The sequence below is a fragment of the Elephas maximus genome, chromosome 3, assembly GCF_024166365.1.
Source record: "Elephas maximus indicus isolate mEleMax1 chromosome 3, mEleMax1 primary haplotype, whole genome shotgun sequence".
Taxonomy (NCBI): Eukaryota; Metazoa; Chordata; class Mammalia; order Proboscidea; family Elephantidae; genus Elephas; species Elephas maximus.
In genome coordinates this window covers 169,529,156-169,555,423 of record NC_064821.1, presented here as the reverse complement: position 1 = coordinate 169,555,423, position 26,268 = coordinate 169,529,156, and the positions used below count along the sequence as shown (strand labels likewise).

Below are 26,268 nucleotides of genomic sequence, written 5' to 3'. Positions count from 1 at the left end.
TTTACATCCCACTTTATCACAGGGGTCAGAAATTTGCATATTCTTTTCAGGAAGAAACTATCTACAAAGGATTTTGCCTTTCAGAATCTTATGATATTTGAGAATGAACTGGAGGGTGTCTATTATTTCTCTCGCTGCCAACCCCATCCCCACATCTACCACTCACCGTTGATTCAATTCCTACTGACCGTTCTTTAAGGGCTCAGAACTGAAGATACAGGATATCAATATCATTCCATTCATAGGGAGCAATCTTGTCATTCATGGTGGCAAAGGGCATATGTCAGGTGTGTTCACAGACATGGGTTTACATCCTTGGGAAGAACTTGGCTGGTTCTGGTCGGTACTGAGACCAGTTGGTAAAGTAGCATACTAGCTTATAGGCGGAGCCTGAGAGAAGAAAGCAGCTGTCATTGTGGCCCGAGGTTGCACTGTCTTGCTGTCTCACTGGCTAATTAATTCTTTGAGGGGAAGGATTACCTAAAACTTAGCGAGGCATATACATGCTGCTACACTCCTTTCCCATGTCTATGGAAGAGACCTGAGCATCTTTCATGACCCAGAAAGCTATAAAAATTTATCATAGTCAACATATAAAATAAAATCAATTTGTCATCACAGAAGCAAGTAGTCAGAGTAATTAATTATGCTCCCTGGATTCTATGCATAGCTCCATCACAGACAGTTGGAGTTAATTATCGGTAAAATAGCTACCTTTGGTAGATGGCATATGATGTGACTGATGCTTTATTTAGGGCCTTTACATGCATTATTTTGCTTAAATTTTAATTTTCATAACGCTATGAGGGAAACATTTTTATCATCATTTTTTAGATAAGGCTCAGAAAAATTGACTTTCTCAGCATTGTAAGATTAGGATTAATACCAATTCATTCATCTATCTAGTCCCCGAATAGTTACTGTGCATCTACTATTGCCAGGCAGTCTTACTCCAAAGTTCATTCTCTTTCCACTACCTTCTACTGGACTCTCCTATCTGGGCCTCCATCATGTCTCATATCCATAGCCCAGAATTGGAAAGAATGTGAGAGCCTTTGAGAGAACAAAAAGAAGTGTAGGTAATAGAAACTGCACCAGACCTGGCATCGGGGCATAGGTTTAAGTCCTGACCTTAAGTAACAAAGGACAAGACACTTGCCCTCTATATACCTTAGTTTTCTCATCTATAAAGCGGGGAGTTTGGCATTAGATGTGTTTTCTCAGCTCTGACATTCCGGGATCCAGCAAAACAGGCTGGGAGCTTGGGGTTCTAGCCCTCCCTGACTTCCTCAAGGAGGGAGAAGGAAAAGCAGAGTTGGGAGAAATGAGAGAAAGAGGAGTAACTATTAGGAAGACTAGAGTGTGGACGGGAGGTTGTATGGCTCCTTACCTAGTTGCACCTGCAGCAGAACTGCCAAGCCTGAAACAACAAATACAAACACAGGAAGTTCTCAGACTGGCTTCCCATTTAGGGCCCAGGAGACACACAGGGTTTCAAGGGCATACAGGCTTTTGGACTTAAGCTTCTCAGAGACTCAGGGCCCCAACTCATCATTCCTGCATTGGAGCTCAAGTCCCCCTGCTAGGCCAGAGCCCGAGGCATGGGAGGAGCCTCATGCTGAAGCCTCATTGAAACAGGTCTCTGTTCTCCCTCCCCATCTCCGGGGATACCCCCACAACCTGTGGGAAAGAAGGGCAAAAAGGAGACTCACAGGCCCAGAGCAGTATCCTCCTCATTGTGCCTCCACACTGGCCACCTTATTTGGGCTCTTGGCCCACCCTTTATAAGGAGGAGATCCCTTTTATGACTGTGGGAGCAGCATAGCTGCCACCTCGTGAGCACAGATCCCCAAGGTTATACACTCCCATCTCCACTCATTCCAGATTCATGAGAGGGAGCACCCCTCACCCTGACGGAAAAGAAAAGCAGCAAATCCCCATCAGAGCCCAGTCCTGGCCACTGCTGACAGAACTGCTTGTAATTGGAGGCATTGGCTCAGCCCTGAGGTCCAGTCTCTTTCCTCCTGGAAATATGGAAGCTCAGGGAGAGAATGAAGGGCACTAAACTGGGATATCAGGGTCCCGAGGTACAGGACTCAAGACCAGGAAAGTATTCATTTAAGCATATAATTTTCCCACTACAGGACCTGGCTCCACATGCAAAACCTACGGTGAGGGTCTTAGAAGGGACCTGGTTCAGAGAAGGGGTGTGACTAGCCCTGCTCATTCTCTCCCCTCACACCCTCTTGCGGCTATAGCCCTGGAAGGGGAGGACATGGCAGCCATGGGATGCTGTAGCTGCCAGTCCAAGGCGGGTATAGGGAGACGGCAGCTGCTAACTGAGAAATGTGGACATTGTACCCCTGCCCCTTTCTCCTCATCCTGGGAGGAGTGGGTGGCAGCAAGATGTAAAGAACATCGTGACCTACTATTGCTAGAGTCTGACTCCTTAGGCTAAACATGCTAGAGTGGAAGGGGAAGAGATGGTAAGATGTGGTTAGGAGGGTGGGTTGGTGCTACACAGAGGCATAGAATTGCTACTGCCAGCAATTGCACCCCATAGGGTTGGGGCTCAGCCAGGCAGATAAGCGAGGGCACAGGTGCAGGGGCAGCTGCCAGCCGTGGCCTGAAAATGGGTCCTCGGGCTGGGCAAATAATTTCCTCAGTGCCTTGAGTCTCCTCCCAGCCTTCTCAGGAAGTAGCTGATTCATATTCCCTGAGTGTTGTGCTCATCTTTGGATCCCTGGTACCTGACACAGACCAGGCATTTGACAGAAGTGGGTTGAATAAATGGATGGCTCATCTTCTACAGTTCTTGTGTTGGGCAATCTCGTGGCTGAATAGCTACCAATCACAAAGCAATTCCTAACTCTATTAGTTACCTATTGCCATATACAAATTACTCCAAAATTTAGCCACTTAAAACAGTAAGAAATATTTATTATTTCATATGATTTCTGTGGATCAGGAATTCAGGAGCAATTTAGCTGGGTGATTTTGGCTTGAGTCCTCTCATGAGGTTGCAGTAAAGCACTGGCTGGGGCTGCAGTCATTGAAGGCTTGACTGGCTCTAAAGGATCCACTTCTAAGATGGCTCATTCACATGGCTGGCAAGTTGGTGGTGGCTGTTGGCAGAAGGCCTCAGTACCTCATTTGCAGACATTTCTATAGGACTGCTAGAGTGGCAGCTGACTCCTACCAAATAAAATAAGTGATCTAAAAAAGAGCATGGCAGAAGTCACATTCCATCATTCCCACAATATCCTATTGATTACACAAGTCAGTCTTATTCGATGTGTGAGGGGACTATATAATGGCATGAATACCAGGGGACAAGAATCAGCAGGGGCCATTTTGGACACTGGCTGCCACACTGCCACAACAGTTGCTGAATGCCCACTGTGTTAAGGTATTGTGCTAAATACTGAGGATTAAAAAATTGATAGACACCATCCCTGCCCTACAGGAGCTCAGAGACTAGTGGGAGAGATAAAGATATTGTGGGGTTCCGTGGGAGCCCAGGGAAGGGGCACCTGGCCCAGCCTGGTTTGCTTACTAATAGCTTCCCAAGTCTCTGAGAAATGCAAATAGAGTTGTTTAGAACGATTTTCATATTTTATCCACTAACCCACTACTGGAAGCCCTGGTGGCGTAGTGGCTAAGTGCTACAGCTGCTAACCAAGAGGTCGGCAGTTCAAATCTGCCAGATGCTCCTTGGAAACTCTATCGGGCAGTTCTACTCTGTCCTATAGGGTCACTATGAGTCAGAATTGACTCGATGGCAGTGGGTGGGTAACCTACTGCTCTCCAGGGATATATGCCTGGTACATGGAGAGTGCTTAATAAATTCTGGGTTTTATTATTATCCTTTCTTGAGACTTGCTAGCCACCTCATGCCAACCCTGTTAGACTAACTTCCTCAGTTGCTGACCTAACTACATCCAGCTACTTTATTGTCCCCTTTGCACTACCCAAAACTCAGGGTGGCAGCTCTTAATTATAGAGTCTTTCTCAACCAATCTACTCCTCAAGCAATGGGACAACCTGTATCTTTTAGATTAAATGATGTTCACCCCGTCATGGATTGAATTGTGTCCCCCAAAGTATCTGTCAACTTGGCTAGGTCATGATTCCCAGTATTATATGATTATCTACCATTTTATCACCTGATGTGATTTCTCTATGTGTTGCAAATCCTATCACTATGATGTAATAAGATGAATTAGCAGCAGTTATATTGATGAGATCTACAAGATTAGATAGTGTCTTAAAACAATCTCTTTTGAGATATAAAAGAGAAAAGCTAGCAGAGAGACATGGGGCTTCATACCACCAAGCAAGCAGAGCTGGGAGCAGGGCACATCCTTTGGACCTGAGATTCCTGCGCTGAGATGCTCCCAGACCCAGGGAAGACTAATGACAAAGATCGTCCTCCAGGGCCAACAGAGAGAAAGCCTTCCCCTGCAGCGGGCATCCTGAGTTCGAACTTCTAGCCTACAGGACTGTGAGAGAATAAAATTCTCTGTTAAAGCCTCTACTTGTGGTATTTCTGTTATAGCAGTACTAGATGACTAGGACAACCCTCTCTTTCATTCTTCTTTGATAAGAAAAAAGATACATGGCATGCAGAAGGATAGTAACCCAGCTCTTTCTGAAAAATGAGTAGAGTCTTACCAACCACATACAAATTAATCCGCAAAATTCTCATGTCTTACCACTTGTCTAACACTTAAGGTATGCTTCATTCCTCCAAGAGGAAAAAAAAATTTTTTTTTTTTCCATTCTAGAGTGATTTGAATTGTCCTGGAAATCTTTCTGATCCCCTGGAGGAAAAACACTAAGCTTACCGTTTACCTCCTGCTTCCACCGTTGCCCGAGGAGCCCCAATAGTCTGACCTGCATGAGCACTGAGTCACACAAACCTACTAACACGATGTTGTTGTTGTTGTTGTTGTTAGGTCCCATCAAGTCGGTTCTGAACAGAACAAAACACTGTCAGGTCCTGCGCCATCTTCACAATCATTGTGATGCTTTAAGCCCATGTCGCAGCCACTGTGTCAATCCATCTCATTGAGGGTCTTCCTCGTTTTTGCTGACCTTCTACTTTACCAAGCATGATGGTCTTTTCCAGGGACTGATTCCTCCGGATAACATGACCAAAGTATGGGAGACATAGTCTCTCCATCCTTGCCTCTAAGGAGCATTCTGGTTGTACTTCTTTCAAGACAGATTTGATTGTTCTTTTGGCAGTCCATGGTATATTCGATAATCTTCTCAAACACCATAATTCAAGGTGTCAGTTCTTCTTTGGTCTTCCTTATTCATGGCCCAGTTTTCACATGCATAGGTGGCGATTGAAAACACCATGGCTTAAGTCAGGCACACCTTAGTCTTCAAGGTGACATCTTTGCTTTTCAACACTTTAAGGAAGTCTTTTGCACCAGATTTGCCCAATGCAATGTGTCCTTTCATTTCGTGACTGCTGCTTCCATGCATGTTGATTGTGGATTCAAGTAAAATGAAATCCTTGACAACTTCAATCTTTTCTCCATTTATCATGATGTTGCGCAATGGTCCATTTGTGAGGATTTTTGTTTTCCTTATATTGAGGTGTAAGCCATACTGAAGGCTGTGGTCTTTGGTCTTCTTCAATAAGTGCTTCAAGTCCTCTTCACTTTCAGCAAGCAAGACTGTATCATCTGCATAACACACGTTGTTAATGAGTCTTCCTCCAATCCTGATGCCCCGTTCTTCTTCTTATAGTCCAGCTTCTCAGCATATAGATTGAATACCTGTGGTAAAAGGATACAACCCTAATGCACACTTTTCCTGACTTTAAACCACACACTATCCCCTTGTTCTGTTTGAAAGACTGCCTCTTGATTAACATGATGAGAAAAAGAAAATAAAACGTGGTTTAAGGGATCCCAGTAGCTTGAAGAAGAAAAAATACATTTGTATAATACAATCAGCTAGTCAAATTAAAACACACAAACACACACACACGGACACATCTTTAAAATGCTAAATTTAGATGCATTTAGAAACTAATATGTGAGAATTGATGTATTTATAATATTGAGTTTTTCCGTTTAGGGACAAGATTTTTTTCTGAAAGATTGTGAGATCCACAAAGAAATTTGTTTATCATTGCTATCATTGAATCGTGTCCCCCCAAAAATGTGTATTAATTTGGCTAGGCCATGATTCCCAGTATTGTGTGATTATCCACCATTTTGTCATCTACTGTGATTTTCCTGTGTTTTGTAAATCTTACCTCTACGATGTTAATGATGCAGGATTAGAGGCAGTTATATTAATGAGTCAGGACTCAATCTGCAAGACTAGGTTGTATCTTGAGTCAATCTCCTTTGAGATATAAAAGAGAGAATTGAGCAGAGACACGGGGACCTCACACCACCAAGAAAGCAATACCAGGACAAGAGTGTGTCCTTTGGACCCCAGGTTCCTATGCTGAGAAGCTCCTAGACCAGGGGAAGATTGATGACAAGGATCTTCCCCCAGAACTGACACAGAGAAAAAACCTCCCCCTAGAGTTGGCTCCCTGAATTAGGACTTCTAGTCCCCTAAACTGTGAGAGAATAAATTTCTCTTTGTTAAAGCCATCCACTTGTGGTACTTCTGTTATAGCAGCACTAGATAACTAAGACAATCATATTCTCCAATGATTCTCAGAGCCTAGCAGAATGCCTGGGAAATAATAGATGCCCCATAAATATTTGCTGATTCTTTGTCTTTACCAGATTTAGGTAAAATGAAAGTGAATTTGGAAGGTTATCCCATGCTCAGGAAATATTTGTTTCTTAAATGTTTGATAGCACTATCTGGCTCTGGTGGCTTTTAGGGAGACAATTTTTAATACCACTTTCACTGTCTTCCATAATTATATATATTGGTCTGTTTACTTTTTCTGTCTCTTCTTATGTTAATTTTAAAAAAATTGTGCTTTAGGTGAAACTTTACAGCTCAAGTTAATTTCTCATACAAAAATTTATACACATATTGTTATGTGACCCTAGTTGCAATCCCTGTAATGTGACAGCACACTCCCCCTTTCCACCCCATGTTTCCCGTGTCCATTCAGCCAGCTCCTATCCCTTTCTGCCTTCTCATCCTGTCTCTGGACAGGAGCTGCCCATTTAGTCTCGAGTACCTAGTAAGAAGCACACTGTTCATAAGTATAATTTTATGTTTTACAGTTCAGTCTAATCTTTGAAGAGTTAGCTTTGGGAATGGTTTTAGTTCTGGGTCAACAGAGTCCAGAGGCCATTTATGTCAATTTTATTAGTTCATATTTTTCTAAAATCTATTTCTTCTGTATCTTTTAGTTTATTTGCATAAAATTTTTGTAGCATTTGCTACTTGAATCACCTTTGTATCAGTGGTAATCTCTGAAGGGAACACAGTGCATCAATTTCATGTACAGGTAAGGCTGGAGTGACTTTTCTGCTAGAAGATTAGAGGGGAAACCAGGCACATCAAGGAGACAAGAGTACTGCCAGGCCCAAAATAGAAATGGTGAACCACTGTGACAGAGAAGCTGGGCTTGGAATCAGATAAAGTTCTGTTGGAATACCTGATCTGTCACTTATCAAAGATGAGACCTTAGCCAAGTTATTTAACTTCTCCAAGCTTCAGTTTCCTCATGGGTAAAATTTGGATAATAGCACCTTTTCTATAAGGTTGTTATGAGGATTAAATATGTTAACATACGTAAAATGGTGTACATCTACTTAACCCAAAATATAGAAAAAATGAAGTGCCAGGTAGCTATTATCATTAAAATGTATGATTTCTGAATTTACTGAGACAATGGGGAAGAATTTTTTTTTTTTTTAATTGTTCTTGGAGACTCAGAATGAAGGTCTTTCATCATCTGAAGGCTCTGGAAACCATTTTTCAAGATTGAGGAAATAGTGCGAACTTTCAATGTAGCAGGAGAAATGGATTTCCAATGATGCTGGAAATGAAGACAGTGAAACTCAAAGTACTCTGATAAAAGAACTTACAGAATGTTCTTACAGTTGCTAAATGTGTAGATATTTTTTTTGTTGTTAGTCAATTCTCTAGGTGGAGTTTGGGGAATATGCAAAGACCACAGGAAGGCATTTCCAAAACAATACTGAGGAAGTTAAAGTGTTAGTAACTACCCCAAAAAAGCCAAACCCATCACCATCGAGTCAATTCTGGCTCATAGCAACAAGGAAAATGTATAACTGCCCCATGGAGTTTCTAAGGCGTGCCTGGTGGATTTGAACTGCCGACCTTTTAGTAAGCCGCCATAGTGTTACCTGAATAAGGTTCTTGCCTCTCACTGGTCAAGAATGAGCAGGTAAGGCACATAGAGTTTTCCACATGAGCAAAGTTTTATTGAAGAGGCTTGCAAGCGGAGACGAGGAGGGCCTAGAGCAATGCATACCCCCATCTCACAGAACAAAAGATGGGCCTGGGTTTTTTTAAGTTCTTGGGCAGGAAAAGATTTATATTTATTCATAGACACAGGAGGTGATATGTCAAGTAAAGTGAGCGCGCAGCATTCTAAGATGGCTCCTGTCCCGGAGGCCTCTGGGATTCGTAGCAGGACTTATGAGGTGTCGCGCCTGCACAGTCTCTCACTCCCTGGGTTCGATTCCCCAGCTGGGGTTGTAGCCCCTCACTGCCCCAGGTGGAAGATCACACAGTGGTCACAGGTGGATGTTCTGCACTTGTCCCTGGGGCTGGTTTTCTCCAGCTGCTTCTGAAAGGCAACTTTAAAGAAGATTGCGGGCTATTTTTAGATGCTCTGCCCCATTGTTCTGGGGAATGCCTTTGTTTCCATGCCCTGGCCCATTTCTTTTTACTTTGTTTGCAGATTTGGGGGCCCCTCTGTTCCCTGTCTTACTAAGTCTCTAGGTTCCACACTCAATCCCCTATTACCTCCCTGACAAAAAATATAGTCTATTTCTGTTTTACTTGCTTCTCCTCTAACCACATCAGTCTCTTTCCCATTCCTCAAACAGGCACCCTCTCATCTCAGGGCCTTTGCTTCCTGTCTTAATAGCACTTACCCACTACACCTCCAGGGTTTCCTTAGCAATTATAGTCAAGATTAGATTGAGAAGAGGTCAGCTATTCAACCTCTATAAATGGACAAGAGCTAGATGTGACCCAGAAAGACCTCCTCCTCCAAAGGTAGAGAACTTGATCAATGAGCTTTCAGTACTGGGTAACTAGGACACCAAGAGGTCATGGAGAAGCTTGAAAGGAAGAACTGGTTAAACAGAATAAGTGAGCTCAGTTTTAGAGATGATGAGTAAAAGAAAAATATTGTTATTCTTTGCTTGTGTGCCCTGTAAATAGTTAAATCAATTTATTTGTTCAAAACTTGTTTTCTAGTTATGCGTGCATTCTCTTTTTGGGTACGAGACTATGAATAAAAGGGATCATGTCTGCTTAATTCTCTCCATAAAGTGCCCAGCACTGAAATAGCTTTTTAAACTATAATGACAAGAAAGAGAATAATGCGAATGATTGACAAAGCTAAGTCATGTTTCATGTATTTATTGAGTTGAAACGAATTCCAGGAAGGCTTCGTCCTCTCCGTAGCCCCATCCTTTCTGTTCAAGGCCAGTTACAGCACTTGCAGCTTTCATCAAACACAAGGACTTCTATGTATTTTTGGTCACAGTGTTATCATTAGCAAACTCAAAAAACCTGGATGGATCATCAGAGTCCCTGAAGATGTCATCATCTTTGCCTTCACAGAATGTACTGGAGGGTGTGGGCATGGGAGGCTCTGGAGTGATGCAGCCTACATACAAAATGACAGGCACACCATTAGTAATGGTTTATGAAAATTTTGAGGAAACCTCTAGACATATGAGATGAGAAAAATCCTCCCTACTTAATAAATTAAAACCAAGCCATATTTGAGGTTGTTGTTCTCTTGTGTCATACAGTCATTCTGACTCACAAGTGGTTTACGCTTGGCTGGTAACCAAAAGCTTGGCTATTCAAACCCACCCAGAGGCACCGTGAAAGAAAAGGCTTGGCAGCCTGTTTCCATAAACATCCTGGCCAAGAAAACCCTTAAAGCGGTTCTACGCTGTAACACATGGCATCATCATGAAATTTGAGGCAGGAGGACATTATTCACCAAAGATTAGAACAGAGCTGCAGATTATATAGGATCATTTGTTTGAAGAGAAGAGAATGCTAGTTTCACTAGCCAGAATAGAAAGATAGTTTTTATTTAGTATTTGGAGTCCCTGGGCTCAGCTGCTAACCAAAAGTTTAGAGTTTCAAGTCTACCCAGAGGTTCCTTGGAAGGAAGGCCTGATGATCTACTTAAAAAAAAAAAAAAATCACCCAGTTCTACTCTGTCACCCAAGGGGTTGCTGTGAGTCAGAATTGACTTGACAGCAGCTGGTTTATTTGGTATTTAATTGTTTTGCTGAGTTAGACAACAACGGCTGTTTCTTGACTGGTAAAGGAATTGTTCTCAAGTTCACCATAGTAGGTCAGTAATTTTGTATAACATATTGACAGGTGGAAAAATATGTATTTTCTAGGATTTTCTGAAATAATTTGCCTCAATGGCCCATCTCAAGTTCTCAAATGAGAAATTACTGAATATTAGAAGCCACAAGTTGTCTATATGTTCAGGATGCTCACTCTCATGTTACATCATTTAAACAGTTATACTCCAAGTCTGGGTGAAACACTTCATAAGCCCCGGCCTGCTCTGGATAGGATAACCATCCATCTCAGCTTGCCGGGACTGTCCAGGGTTACACTATTCTCTCAAAAGTGTCTCAAAAGTGTTCGGAGAGAGGCGTCTGGGGTCTTAAACACTAGCAAGCAGCCATCTAAGATGCATCAATTGGTTTCAACCCACCTAGATCAAAGGAAAATGAAGAACACCAAGGACACAAGGTAATTATGAGCCCAAGAGACAGAAAAGGCCACATAAAACAGAGACTACATCAGCCTGGCACCAGAAAAACTAGATGGTACCTGGCTACAACCCATGACTACCCTGACAGAGAACACAACAGATAACCCATGAGGGAGCAGAAGAGCAGTGGAATACAGACCTCAAATTCTCTTAAAAAGACCGGACTTAATGGTCTGAGTGAGACTAGAAGGACCCCGGAGGTCATGGTTCCCAGACCTTCTGTTAGCCCAAGACAAGAACCATTCCCAAAGCCAACTCTTCAGACAGGGATTGGACTGGACTATGGGATAGAAAATGATAATGTAAAGGGTGAGCTTCTTGGATCAAGTAGACACATGAGACTATGTTGGCATCTCCTGTCTGGAGAGGAGATGAGAGGGCAGAGAGGGTTTGAAGCTGGCCAAATGGACATGAAAATAGAAAATGGAGGGAAGGAGTGTGCTGTCTCATTAGCGAAAGAGCGACTAGGAGTGTATATAACAAGGCGTATATAAATTTTTGTAGGAGAGACTGACTTGATTTGTAAACTTCCACTTAAAGCACAACAAAAATTAAAAGTAAAAAAAAAAAAAAAGTTGTCCCAGTTTGGGAGGTAAATTGTATGATCACCCTAGCTATAAAATTTAAGTCTTTCTCTGCTAGAAATGAATTAAAAGCCCCAGAGCAGAAACCATGCTTTGTGCTTCTGCTTCCTTGGGATTGAACACTAAAGTGTATTTTTTTTTTTTCGTTTGAGTCATGCAGATGTTTGACTAATTACCTGGTGTTTGCAGCCCCAGAAGAAACTTTAGTTTGGAGATGAGAGGATATGACCCCTCACTGCAGAAGTTGCCCAGGAAGCCATCCAAGTCAAGAGCCCAAACCATGGCACCACCAAACTCATTAGCCTTCAGAAATGTCACCTGTGATATAAAAGTATATTCTATCAATCCAGTCCTAAGTCTTTTAAGACATTATAAAATTATTGAAATCGTGATGCAATATGATTCAAAAAAACTTTCTGAAAAGGAAACAAAGAAAAATAATTATGTCACTATAGAATAACTTCATTTTTGCATACTAATCATAGTTTTGTGCACCGGATATGGTTCTTTACAGTGAACAAACCATCTATATTCTGGTTTTTGTCTTTGTTTTCACTTCTCATCAGAAATAAACATTTCTCATGTCTGTACTTAGTCTTTCTAAATATAATTTTTCATACTTTTGGATTATAAAACACATTTTCCTTTGTTTTCTTATTTTATAATCATAAGCAAGACTCTAAGAAACACCTGTAATAAATAACCTGTACATACATGTTTTGATCATACTGTTTTTCCAATAAATACTCAAGAGTTGGAAATGGAAGCTAAAGGGTATGTATATTTATATTATTCCTGTTATGTACAGCCATATTGCTTTCTAAAAGGGAAAGCCAGACGAGGCCTATCCAAGGGGCTCTTGAAATGACAAGCATTCTTGGAAACTGGCAGTCTGCCTGGTGTGGTGGAAAACACATAAACTTTGGAATTATATTGACCTATTTATTGGCCAAATTCCAGTATACCCCTTACTGACTGTATATCCTTGGGAAGTAAATTAACCTCTCAGCATCCATTTCCTTGTGAGAAATTAGGAATTATAATACATATTTAATAATATATATTTAATAACAATAGTAGCTGTCATGTCACGAGCACATACTCAACATGCATTCTTTCATGTAATCCAGCCCCTAGGCTTGTTATAAGAATTAAATGGAATATCTTATATAAAACAACCAGCACATTGTAGGCAATCAATAATTGCTTTCTCCTTCTCCTTCCACAGAATAAAAATTGACTTTTCCCATAGCTCCCAGAAAGAATTCCTGCACAAAGAGAGCACTCTGATGGGGTGCTGGCAGCCTCCAACCAAAGTAGAAATTGGTCCAAGGCATGTATTTTCTTGGTAATTATGTTTATAGGCGCCTTCAGGTCCCCTTTTGGTTACCAGTGAAAATGTCAAGGTCAGAGAGACTGAGGCTATCCACTCTCTACACCCTTAAGCTAGTGGTAGCATGGTTGACTTGCACTTAGTCCTAACTTTTCACCTTTGAAAGTCTGTGCCAGCAGCATTATCTTGTCTTCCGTGGCCCCTCCAAGGGAAAAGGTTTGAAATTTCTCTCACCCTGGCCAGAATGCAAGGGAGTAGTAGTCATCTTCTTGGGCACCTTTAAATCTATCTCCTCTCTTATGAGTTAATGGGTGTAAACACTCAGAACCTCTCTCCTCCTGCCCCAGGCAAGTCTCATCTTCCATTGTTTTACCTTCACTTCCTCTTCCCTAAACTTGTTAAAGGAGGAAACACAGAGACAAGAAGACAAGGCTGGGCATATTGTTAAGAGATGGGAGGGTTGGTAAGAGTTAGTGAAGGAAATTTTCCAATGTGATTTTTACTCTATCTCAAGTCCTGGATTTGTCTACAAAGAACCAGAAGTGTGTGAGCTTATCTATAAAAGTCTTTTGGGTATTCATGTGTATGTATGTCTGAGAAGGTGTATGTCATTGTATTTGTGTTCGTATATATTTCATCTCTACATTTCACAAGAACATAGGAAAGATACCTTAGAAATCTTTTGTTCTAACTGCCTTGTTTTATAAAGTAGGAAACTGAGGATCAGGAAGAGGAGTTATTGGCTTGAAATCACACAGTGAGTTAGTCGCCTAGCTCTGGGTATCACTGGGGTTTCCCAGCCTCTCATTCAGGGCTCTTTCCACTTGAACAGTGAATTTTCCAAGAGCAGGGATAATGTAACATCATCTTAAGTTCCATGGGCTGAAACTTAACCGTGTGCTCATAGCTTTCAATATTGTCAAACCCAACCCACTCATTTCCTTTGGGGACCTTCTGGTCTTCAATCTATGAGATAGTGGCTTCAAGTAAGCAAGTGCAGAGCTGATGAGAGGAACTCAAGTCAACAAAACCCTAAAGATGGGCTAAGATTTTGGAATGTCTGTAAAAGAAGTAAATATCATTGTCAAATACTGTAGCCACATGCTAGCAATCCTATTGTTGTACAAACCATACTTTACTATAATCAGCTCTTTGTGTTTTTGCTTCCTCCACTTGGATTGCAAGCTCCATGAGAGCAGGAGTTATATCTTCTTTGACTGTATTCCCAGTGCCCAGCACGTTGCCTGGCATATATAAGTACTCAATAAATTATCTTGGACAGAATTATTAAGTAGAAATAGCTTGAGTATTATAGAGAACTCACAGCAGAGAGCCTCCGTTTCCCCAAAAGTTATCTATTCTTAAATTTAAAAAGTAGCAATTAAAAACGCTTTACATTTTGAACTGAGATTTAAACTTTTATCATTCTTAAAAAGTTTACCTCTCGTGTAAGTCAAACTACTTTCAGATTATACATAGCAGGACACTTTCATTTCCCAAGATGATTCCAACACTCCCTGAGGAATGTTTTTCATCTTCATTTGGGGTAGATAGGGAAATTATCCAGGAAAGTTGTCTTAAGACAGGAAAGAATCCAAGTGTTTTCTAATCCAACTCCCCAATCAAATTGAGTACCCACTACAGCCTTTCCTACGGGTGGTTACCTCCTGGTAGGCCCAGAAGCCAGCCTCCCGACTGTAGGGCCTGACAGATCCTGGCCACGAGATGGGGGCTCCCACAGACACATCTGAAGAAGTGAGGCGCATGGCCCATCCATAGGTAGGGAACCCCGTGATGAGCTTCTCAGCAGGTACCCCTTTGTCTCGCCAATATTTCATGCCAAATTCCTGGGAATATAATCAGCTTAAGGCCCAAAGCCAGTTCTTCCGCACCTTCCTCCCTATGTCTGATTCCCAGTCCTAACCTATGGCATCTGCCTTATTGTGTTGAAGTAGATATACTCCTTGTGGTCAGCAGAACCCTGGTACAGGAGGCTGTTGTACCCTGTAACTGTGCCCCAGCCTCCATGAAAGTCATAGGTCATCACACTGATGAAGTCCAGGAGCCTAGCAGGAAAATGGTAGAGGTGGGGTGAACAGCAGCTGAGGATATAGTTGTAACATTGATGGTGGTTATGGTCATGGTTATAGATTGGGGTGTGGCTAAACCTAAAACTGTGGATAAGGCTGTGGACATGGCTATGGCTATGGATGAGATATTTCTCAGGGACCCAAGGGGTTATCTATTGCATATCTATATTTTTTTCAGTTACACTCCATAGAATTCTAGAAACCTGGAAAAGGACAAATGAATTAGTGTAGAGGAATATTTCCCCATTCCTTTGCATTCCCACTCCAACTAGAACACCTTTACTTCTTCTTTCCTGAGTTAAAGATCCGTCAAATATTTCATTTGAAAAGAGGGTTATAATAGCTTTTCTTAAAAAAAAGTTTTAACATTCTGCATCCCACTTTGAAAAGTGGCATCTGGGGTCTTAAATGCTAACAAGCAGCCATCTAAGATACATCAATTGGTCTCAACCCACCTGGATCAAAGGAGAATGAAAAACACCAAGGTCACATGATAACTATGAGCCCAAGAGACAGAAAGGGCCACGGGAACCAGAGACTTACATCATCCTGAGACCAGAAGAACTAGATGGTGCCCAGCCACAACCAGTGACTGCCCTGACAGGGAGCACAACAGAAAACCCCGGAGGGAGCAGGAGATCAGTGGAATGCAGACCCCAAATTCTCATAAAAAGACCAGACTTAATAATGGTCTGACTGAGACTAGAGGAATCCCGGCGGTCATGGTCCCCAAACCTTCTGTTGGCCCAGGACAGGAACCATTCCCGAAGACAACTCATCACACATGGAAGGGACTGGACCATGGGTAGGAGAGAGATGCTGATGAAGAGTGAGCTACTTCTATCAGGTGGACACTTGAGAATGTGTTGGCATCTCCTGTCTGGAGGGGAGATGGGAGGGTAGAGAGGGTTAGAAACTGGCAAAATTGTCATGAAAGGAGAGACTGGAAGGGCTGACTCATTAGGGGGAGAGTAAGTGGGAGTACGGAGTAAGGTGTATATAAGCTTATACGTGACAGACTGACTTGATTTGTAAACGTTCACTTAAAGCTCAATAAAAATTATTAAAAAAAAAAGTTTTAATACCACTGGTATCATACAAGTTCCCACATGTGCATTAAAGATTTTCATGTAGGCTTTGCCAGAATATTTTTTAACTAACCACCTGATCAGGCATTTGATACCATTATGATGTGGCTTTCAGTCTAACAACTGGACCTTAGAAAGTTACTTGATTTATTGATCTGCAAAAAATGATTCCCTATCATTTCTCCCTGTTGTCCTTGTTACTGTTGCTCGGTGCAATAGAGTCAGTTCTGACTCAGAGCCACCCTCTGTACAACAGAAAGAAACACTGCCTAGTCTTGCACCATCTTAGCAATCATTGTTATGCTTAAGCCCACTGTTGCAGCCACTGTGTCAATCCATCTCATTGAAGGTCTTCCTCTTTTTCGCTGACCATCTACTTTACCAAGCATGATGTCCTTCTCCAGGGACTTATCCCTCCTGACAACATGTCTGAGGTATGTGAGACATAGTCTCACAATGCTTGCCTCTAAAGAGCATTCTGGTTGTACTTCTTCCAAGACAGATTTGTTTGTTCTTTTGGCAGTCCATGGTATATTCAATATTCTTCACCGACACCATAATTCAAAGGCATCAATTCTTCTTTGGTCTTCTTTAGTCATCGTCCAGCTTTCACATCCATAGGAGGCAATTGAAAACACCATGGCTTGAGCCAGGAGCACCTTAGTCTTCAAGGTGACATCTTTGCTTCTCAACACTTTAAAGAGGTATTTTGCAGCAGATTTGCCCAGTGCAATGCGTCTTTTGATTTCTTGACTTCTGCTTCCATGGGTGTTGATTGTGGATTCAGATAAAATGAAATCCTTGACAACTTCAATCTTTTTCCCATCTATCATGATATTTCTTATTGGTCCATGTCTTCGTCATCTAGTGCTGCCATAACAGAAATACCACAAGTGGATGCCTTTAACAAACAGAAATTTATTTTCTCACAGTCTAGTAGGTTACAAGCCCAAATTCAGTGCATCGGCTCCGGGGGAAGTCTTTCACTGTAGGCTCTAGAGGAAGGTCCTTGTCCTCAATCTTCCCCTGGTCAAGGAGCTTCTCAGGTGCAGGGACCCCGTGTCCAAAGGATGTGCTCTGCTCCTGATGCTGCTTTCTTGGTGGTATGAGGTCCCCAACTTTCTGCTTGCTTCCCTATCCTTTTATCTCTTGAGAGAGAAAAGGTGGTGCTGGCCATACCCCAGGGAAACTCCCTTTACATTGGATCATGGAGGTGACCTTGAGTAAGGGTGGTGTTACAATCCCACCCTAATCTTCTTAACAAAATTAAAATCACAAAATGGAGAACAACCACACAATACTGGGAATCATGGCCTAGCCAAGTTGACACATATTTTGGGGGGGGACACAATTCCATCTATGACAGTCCATTTGTGAGGATTTTTGTTTTCCTTATGTTGAGGTGTAATCCATACTGAAGGCTGTGGTCTTTGATCTTCATCAGTAACTGCTCCAAGTCCTCTTCACTTCAGCAAGCAAGGTTGTGTCATCTGCATAACACAGGTTGTTAATGAGTCTTCCTCCAATCCTGATGTTCCGTTCTTCTTAATATAGTCCTTCTTCATATAGTCCTTGTTGGCACTAGTTTTTTTATTCAGAACCAAAACAAGTCTGTGCTGTCATGTTTATTTACACAGGCTTCCTGCACTCCACTGTTTTGGAATTTTTTTTGCAAAGCACTTTCACTATCTGTTAAATTAGCACTCAGACAGACAATTAACTGAAGCTTTTCCAGGAAAAATAACTTCAGTGTTCCCAGAAATCTCCAATAAGCCACTGCGCATATCCATGCCAGGAGCAATATCCTAGACCATTCCAATGAGGCTTCCTTGAGCTCTGGGTGAGGAAGCTGTGTGGCCTCAGGGGCTCCTCTGGTTTCTCATGCAGCAGATAGCTCAACAGGCTGATGTACTAGCTATTGCTGAAATCCTTTGGAGAGTACCCTGGACTCTTTTTATCCTCCTATGTCCTAATGAGAGACTGCAGCCTAAGAAATTCCCCTGGAGAACAATGCTGGGAAAGCACAAACTGGGATAATATCAACAAGCCCAGCTTGGCCCCATAGCTGGGCAGGAACTTATAAAAGTTTTAATTACACATAAGAGTAAAGAACTCTCTCTAGCTCTCTTTATCTTCTGCTCCCACATGTGGCCATGCCCTGGGTCAGTGTGAAAATCTTTCCTCTCCCTAATGGGTTAGCCCAGTGGCTGGGCCACATGCATTCATCCAAGCCCACTGGAGAGCCTCATACCACATACAACACACCATCCTCTAGGTACGAAGCAGGAGACAGACTGTATGCCAATAAAAAGCAGCAAGGAGGAGAAGGGGGAGAAAACCCCACAAACATTAGGCAAAAATGCACAGACTACCTAAGTTTAGTCTGACTGAGGCCCCAAGAGTCCCACAGGTCTAAATCTTGCCCTGGTATAAGACATACTATTTAGGTCTTTGGGTATTGCTGCTTGACTCACGCTCCAGTCTTGGCTATTTCATAACCAGCATCACTAGTTCCATCACAGCTGCAGAGATCAGCAAACGGGGGCACCTTGTGGCTTGGGCTTCAGCTTCAAAAACTGCTAACATTTCCCATAGCAAAAGATTGGGTTGTTCACTTTGGAGAGTGATGTCTGAGGTCTTAAGTGCTAGCAAGCGGCCATCTATGATACATCAATTGGTCTCAGCCCACCTGGAGCAAAGGAGAATGAAGAACACCAAAGACACGAGGTAATTATGAGCCCAAGAGGCAGAAAGGGCCACATAAACCAGAGACTACATTAGCCTGAGGCCAGAAGAACTAGACAATGCCTGGCTACAACCGATGACTGCCCTGACAGAGAACACAACAGAGAACCCCTGAGGGAGAAGGAGAGCAGTGGGATGCAGACCCCAAATTCTTGTAAAAAGACCAGACTTAATGGTCTGATTGAGACTAGAAGGACCCTGGAGGTCATGGTCCCCAGACCTTCTGTTAGCCCAAGACAAGAACCATTCCCAAAGCCAACTCTTCAGACAGGGATTGGACTGGACTATGGGATAGAAAATGATACTGGGGAAGAATGAGTTTCTTGGATCAAGTAGACACATGAGACTATGTTGGCATCTCCTGTCTGGAGGGGAGACGAGAGGGTAGAGGGGGTCAGAAGCTGACCGAATGGGCACAAAAAGATAGAGCGGAGGGAAGGAATGTGCTGTCTCATTAGGGGGAGAGTAACTAGGAGTATATAGCAAGGTGTTTATAAATTTTTCTATGAGAGCCTGACTTGATTTGTAAACTTTCACTTAAAGCACAATAAAAATAAAAATAAAACAGGTTCACATGGAAAAAAAAAAAAGATAAGGTTGTTTTTGTTTTTAGTTGCCATATAATCGGCCCCCAACTCATGACGACCCCATGCACAAAAGAACAATACACTGCCCTGTCCTGTACCAACACCATGATTAGTTGCATTTCACACCATTGCAATCCATAGGATTTTCACTGGCTTATTTTCACAAGTAGATTTCCAGGCCTCCTTTCCTACACCATCTTAGTCAGGAAGCTCTGCTGAAACCTGTTCAGCATCATAGCAACACACGAGCCTTCACTGTAAGATAAGTGGTGGCAGCACATGAGATGCAGTGGCCAGAAATCGAGCCTGGGTGTCCTGTATGGAAAGCAAGGATTATACCACTGAACCACCTCTGCTCCCATAAAAAATGGGGTAGGATTATGGTTAGTGACAATTGTAGGGAAAATACAGTGCTCACAAATAACCCAAATTTTGAGTTAAAAATAAGTAATATTTGATGGGAAAAAGTCTCCTTGCTTGTATCTGTGTACTAGGTGTATGTGTGCATGTGTGAATGAGCTAAGGCTTGGGATCTAAATTTTCTGGAATATTTTTCCTTGCTTCCTCAATGAAGCAATCCTTTGGGGGCAGTTATACTCTGTCTTATAGGGTCATGTCTCAGTCATCTAGTGCTGCTGTAACAGAAATACCACAAACAGAAATTTATTCTCTCACAGTCAAGGAGGCAAGAAGTCCTAATTCAAGGTGCCAACTCCAGGGGAAGACTTTCTCTACTGGCTCTGGGGGAAGGTCTTTGTTGTCCACCTTCTCTGGTTGAGCTTCTCAGTGAGGGGACCCCGAGTCCAAACGACGTGCTGTTCTCCTAGTTCTTGTTTCTTGGTGGTATGAGGTACCCACGTCTGTCTGCTTGCTTCTCTCTTTTATATCTCAAACGAGATTGGCTCAAGACACAATCCAATCTTGTAGATTGAGTCCTGCCTCATTAACACAATTGCTGCTAATCTCATCTTGTCAACACCATAAAGCTAGGATTTACAAGACATAGGAAAATCACATCAGATGACAAAATGGTGGACAATCACACAATACTGGGAATCATGGACTAGCACTGACACACATTTTTGGGTGGGACACAATCCAATCCATAACACATGGCTATGAGTTGGGATCAACTCGGTGGCAACAGGTTTTTTTTTTTTTTTCCAGGGAAGCAGTGACTTACAGAGAAAAAAGTTTGGGAGATCTCTGCCACTTTCTAAACGTGATTTGGGACAAATTTTGTTGTTAGTTGCTGTCGGGTTGATTCCACTCATGGCAACACCATGTATGCAGGGTAAAACTGCTCCATTGGTTTTTCAGAACTGTGACCTTTTGGAAGCAGATCACCAGGCCTTTCTTCTGAGGTGCCTCTGGGTGGATTTGAACTGCCAGGCTTTCAGTTTGTAGTTGAGCACTTAACTGTTTGTATCACTCAAGGACCCTTGGGGAAAATTACTCTCCTCTGTGATTTGACAGTTTGTTTCTCAATAAACAGAGATAAAAATACATACTTCACTTGGGTGTTATAAATATTAAATGGAGTCACATGGGCATATTGCCTAACACAGTGTCTGACACATAGTACATTGGCTTCCTTCCCTTCGGAAATAGAAGTTGTCAATAGTGGGGGATCCCCAGAGCTCCTGGGTTTTATGACTGTATCTGTTGGTCCTTACCTTGATCAGAATAGTAAAATGTTGCTTGTCCCCAGGCAGGCTGCCCCAGGACCCTGGATACTCAAAGTCGAGGTCAATGCCATCAAATCCATGCAGCCAGAGATACTTGACCACCAAATCAATGAAAATCTTATGGTTGCCAGCTGTGGCACCCATGGTGGTGAACCTGGAGAGGGTGTGGTCCTCAGTGAATTCAGGTGCCATCACCTTTGTCCCCTTCATTCTTTCTCTCATATGAATTTGGTTTAGCCCAGGCTCCAAGAGATAGAGGAACTACCACCAGCTCCTGTCCTTGGAAAGCCACCTTCACTTCTAGCAGCTACCTCCAGCAGTCTGATGTCATAAAAATCCTCCCAGCCTATAAAGCAATCTATAAAATTAGTGTATAAAACAGGCCTCTTGGTGCTTTCAGATAAACCATTCCTTGGTTATTTTAGGGTCTTCTTTCACCCAGTTGTAAGTTACATTCCATACCCTCCTATAAACTCCCAAATTCCTTCAGGAGGGGCATCATAATACAGTGACAGGGCAAAGAAAACTCTATCTCCTCCACTGCTTTGTTATCACTCTTCCTTCCCTCTTTCTCTTTTCCTGTCTTGAGGATCGTTACAGCTACTTACTTTTCAGAGTTCCCCCAAACATTCCTTTATGTTCTCACATTTCCATGCCCTTGCTCATGTGGTTCCCTTCTCCTAGCATGCCCTTCCCATTCTTTCTGACAAATTTCTTACCATTACTGCCCTTTTCAAATGTTACCTATTCTCTTAAAATTTTTACCCAAACAGAATTAAGCATTGTGTTCTCATAATTTTCTTATTACATCGTACATATGTCATTGCAGTATTCAGCTGCATGTGCTCTGTGCAGATTTGTCTCCCTAACTAGATAGAAAGCTTTCTGTGACTCTTTTTATCTTAGTTATCTAGTGCTGCTATAACAAATACCACAAGTGGATGGCTTTAACAAAGAGAAATCTATTCCCTCACAGTCTAGGAGGCTAGAAGTCCTAATTCAGGGTGCCAACTCCACGGGAAGACTTTTTCTCTCTGTTGGCTGTGAGGGAAAGTCCTTGTCATTCATCTTCCCTGGTCAAGGAGCTTCTTAGTGCAGGGACCCTGAGTCCAAAGGACATGCTATTCTCCTGGCTCTTGTTTCTTGGTGGTATGAGGTCCCATGTTTCTCTGCTTGCTTCTCTCTTCTATATCTCAAAGGAGATCTTCCTAAGACACAACCCAATCTTGTAGATTGAGTCCTGCCTCATTAACATAACTGCCACTAATCATATCTCATCACCATCATAGGGATAAGATGTACAAGACATAGGAAAATCACATCAGATAACAAAATAGTGGACAATCAGACAATACTGGGAATCATGGCCTAGCCAAATTGATACACATATTTTTGGGGGACACAATTCAATACATGACACTTTTATTCATCTGTTTTTCTCCTATAGTACCTAGATAGGTGCCTGGCTCTATGTTATTCAATAAATGTTTGCTGAGGTATCTAATAGCCTTCCTGAATTCCTCAGGCTGACAATATACTCCTGTCCATCTATGCCAGTTAGAATAGTGGAAGACTTTGTATTCTTTAAGTCTTCTACAACTCTTTCATTCTTGTATACCTCTGATTTATATACCCATTGCCTACTGTAATATTTAGCACATAATACATGCTCAATAAATACTTGTTGAAATAAGTTGAAGCATTTTAAATAAACAGACATTGTGTGTAGGTCATGTGATGGATTATTGCGATAGATTACTCCTTCACACTGTTTCTTCTAGGCCTTTCTCCTTTCCCTCATCCTATGACCCTAGGATCAAAAACTCTGGGTTCTAATCAACCTCTTTTTTAGGATAAGTAAATCTGTAATCAGGCAAACACTGGCTTCTGTTCGCTCATCTCCTGATTCTAGCTCTTTTCCTGTTGTGGAATAGCTCCTGCTGATGCACTTCTGGGATCTTTCATGTCACCTTCAATCGCCTTCTCTTCACCTTCAAACTAGCTTCAGCCTCCTCCTTCTGAGATCAGCCCCTACTCCAGCTCCCCATAGAAAGAAGAGATTCTTACTTCCGCGTGCCAAAGTTCCACCCACCAATCACCAGGAGCGTAACCAGGTTTTCATTACTGATGTGAAGCACAGATGTCCATTTTAGCCAAGTGTGGGGAAACTGCCTAATGAAGTCAAAGTGGCCTTCTCTCAGACTCACAGCTCTGACACCAAAAGAACAGAACCATGTCCCCAGGAACTCTCTGCTTGGAAAACCTCTCTATCCCTCAAAGGATCAACTTTATGCTAACCATTAAGATTGGAGCACCCACACCTGAGTTCTGAGCCACCCTAGCCCATCCTGGAGCAGAAGACAAGAGACGAAACTATGTGGAAGGGAGCACTTCCCTTATACTACAACCACAGGTATGTATCGGATCTTATAGGCAACTTTACTCTCTGACTAGAGACATTCTCATGGAGAGCATAGAAGACGTTTAGCCAAAGACACCCATGAGAATTTAAAAGCTGCCACCCCGCACCACCACCATCCCTACTCAAAATTTTCAAATGCTGCTGAATGAAATAAGTCAATCACAAAAGAACGAATATTGTATGAGACAACTATTATAAAGTAACAACAAAAAGTTTACACACAGAAAAAAAGAAAATTCTTTGATGGTTACCAGGGATGTGGTGGAAGGGGTGGAGGGAGGGAAAATTACCAAATAGATAGAAGACACATGTTAGTATTGGTGAAGGGAAATGCAATATACAATATGAGGGAAGTCAGCACAACACGACTCTTAGTTATCTAGTGCTGCTATAACAGAAATACCAGAAGTGGATGGCTTTAACAAAGAGAAATTTATTTCTTCATGGTAAAGTAGGTTGAAAGTCCAAACTCAGGGTGTCAGCTCCGGGGCAAGGCTTTCTCTCCCTGTCAGCCTTCTCATCAATCTTTCCCCAGACTAGGAGCTTTTTTGTGCAGGAACCCTGGGTCCAAAGGACACTCCCTGCTCCTGGTGCTGCTTTCTTGGTGGTAGGAGGCCCCCCGTCTCTCTGCTTGCTTCTATCTTTTATATCTCAAGAGATTGCCTCAAGATACAATCCAATCCTGTAGGCCAAGTCCTGCCTCACTAACACAATTGCCTCCCATCCTCTCTCATTAACATCATAGAGGTAGGATTTACAACATATGGGAAAATGACACAATACTGGGAATCATGGCCCAGCCCAATAGATTCACACATTTTTGGAGGGACATAATTCAGTCCACGTCAGGAGAGGGAAAATTACCAAATAGATAAAAGACACATGTAGTATTGGTGAAGTGACACACAATAGACAATATGGGCAAAGTCAGCACAATATGACCAAGCCAAGAGAGGACACTGAGAGGAATGCGAGAATAAAGGACAACCACAATAACCACTATAGCATACACAATCCTGCAAGAATAGTATTAACAAACAATAATTTACAAATAGATACGTAGGTAAATAGATATGCCAAGAGGTGTGGAAGAGCATAAAGGAGCACACCCACCGGCAGATATGGATTTGGTGGTGGATATGTCTACATACATGACTGTAGGTGCTCCTCATATATTAATATAGACAATAGAGCACACAAGGGGGCTCAGTCAGACATAACCAAACACCCCACAGGATGAATTTCCTAGGCTCAAAGGCAAAGGACCATAGACTTCGGGGTACATCTATATCAATTGTCACAACATAGTTTACAAAGACAATGTCTGCATCTTACTTTGGTGAGTAATACCTGGCATCTTAAAAGTTTGCGAGCAGCTATCTAAGATACAACTAGGTTCTCTTCCCGTTCAGAACAAAGGAAAATGAAGAAAACCAAAGACACAAGGGAGCAATTAGTCCAAACGAATAATGGACCACATGAACTACAGCCTACACGACCCTGAGACCAGAACTAGATGGTACCCAGCTACCACTATCTACCGCTCTGACTGGGATCACAACAGACGGTCCTAGACAGTGTGGAAGAAAAACGTAGAACAAAAAATCAAATTCACAAAAAAAGACCAGACTTACTGGTCTGACACAGACTGAAGGAGCCCCCAAGACTATGGCCCTAAGACACCCTTCTGACCTGAAACTGAAGCCATTCCCGGAGACCATTTTCCAGCCGAACGATAGACAAACCCGTAAAATAAACAGTAACACTTAAGAGGAATATGGTTCTTAGAACAATCAATTATACAAGATCCAGAGGGCAATATTCGTCCAAAAGCAAAGATAAGAAGGCAGGAAGGCGTAGAAAATCCAGGCGAAAGGAAACAGGGAACGCAGGGTGGAAATGGGGAGAGTGGTGACACATCGTGGGGAATGAAACGGAGCCCATACAACACTTATGTACAAACTATCCAACAAGAATCTAATTTGCTCCGTAAAATTTCACCTAATGCACAATAGAAACAAACATCTATTTGAAAACAGAAAGCAAGGAATCTTCCAAATAGGTTGATTACTCCCATCCTGATCTCAGTAGGTAGGTAATTATAGTAGAAAGTTCATTAACAGAGACTAAAGAACTGAGTTAGCCACTGAAGCTACTTTCCTTTTATGCCTCTCTAGTATTCAATTTTTTTTTTTTTTTAGCATTCTAGACTTATCATCTCTCGCTCATTGACCTCAGCCACAGTCTCAGAGGGACACAGGCCAGAGCTCTATAGGGAGGAATCCAATTTAGCTGTAGCAGATAGATAAAGGGAAATAGAGAATTGGAGCAATGAAGCCAACAATGCTGGCAGATAAAAATCACTGTTGAAGAAATGAAAATAGTTTTGATTTTTATCAAGGTGGCTTGGCATTTCCATTCCTCTCTCCCCCAAAGTCACCCTTTCGGTATTGTGTGCTTTAACCCTGAATAGGGAGATGGTCTCCAAGACTAGCTTTGGGTTTTGAGTCTACCCAGAGCTTTTGCCCTGTGACTCCCCCATATATTCCAGAACAAGGTAAAGACTGCTGCTTGAGGGCCTGAAACCAGGGGTAGAGGATATTGTCATTCCACTCATAGGGACTGATCTCGTTATTGACTATAGCGGTGCTGGCCATAGTGGCAAAGGCACAGATGAGGTGCATACACAGGCGTGGGTCCACATTCTCTGACGTGTATTTGGCAGGGTCTCGGCAGTATTGGGACCAACTGCTGAATTAACACACAAGCTTCAT

The 26,268-nt window shown here is 42.3% G+C and overlaps 1 pseudogene; it reads right to left on the bottom strand.

The window, feature by feature from the left end:
* Positions 1–1,626: 1,626 nt before the first annotated feature.
* On the bottom strand, positions 1,627–26,268 carry LOC126071400 (acidic mammalian chitinase-like; annotated as a pseudogene).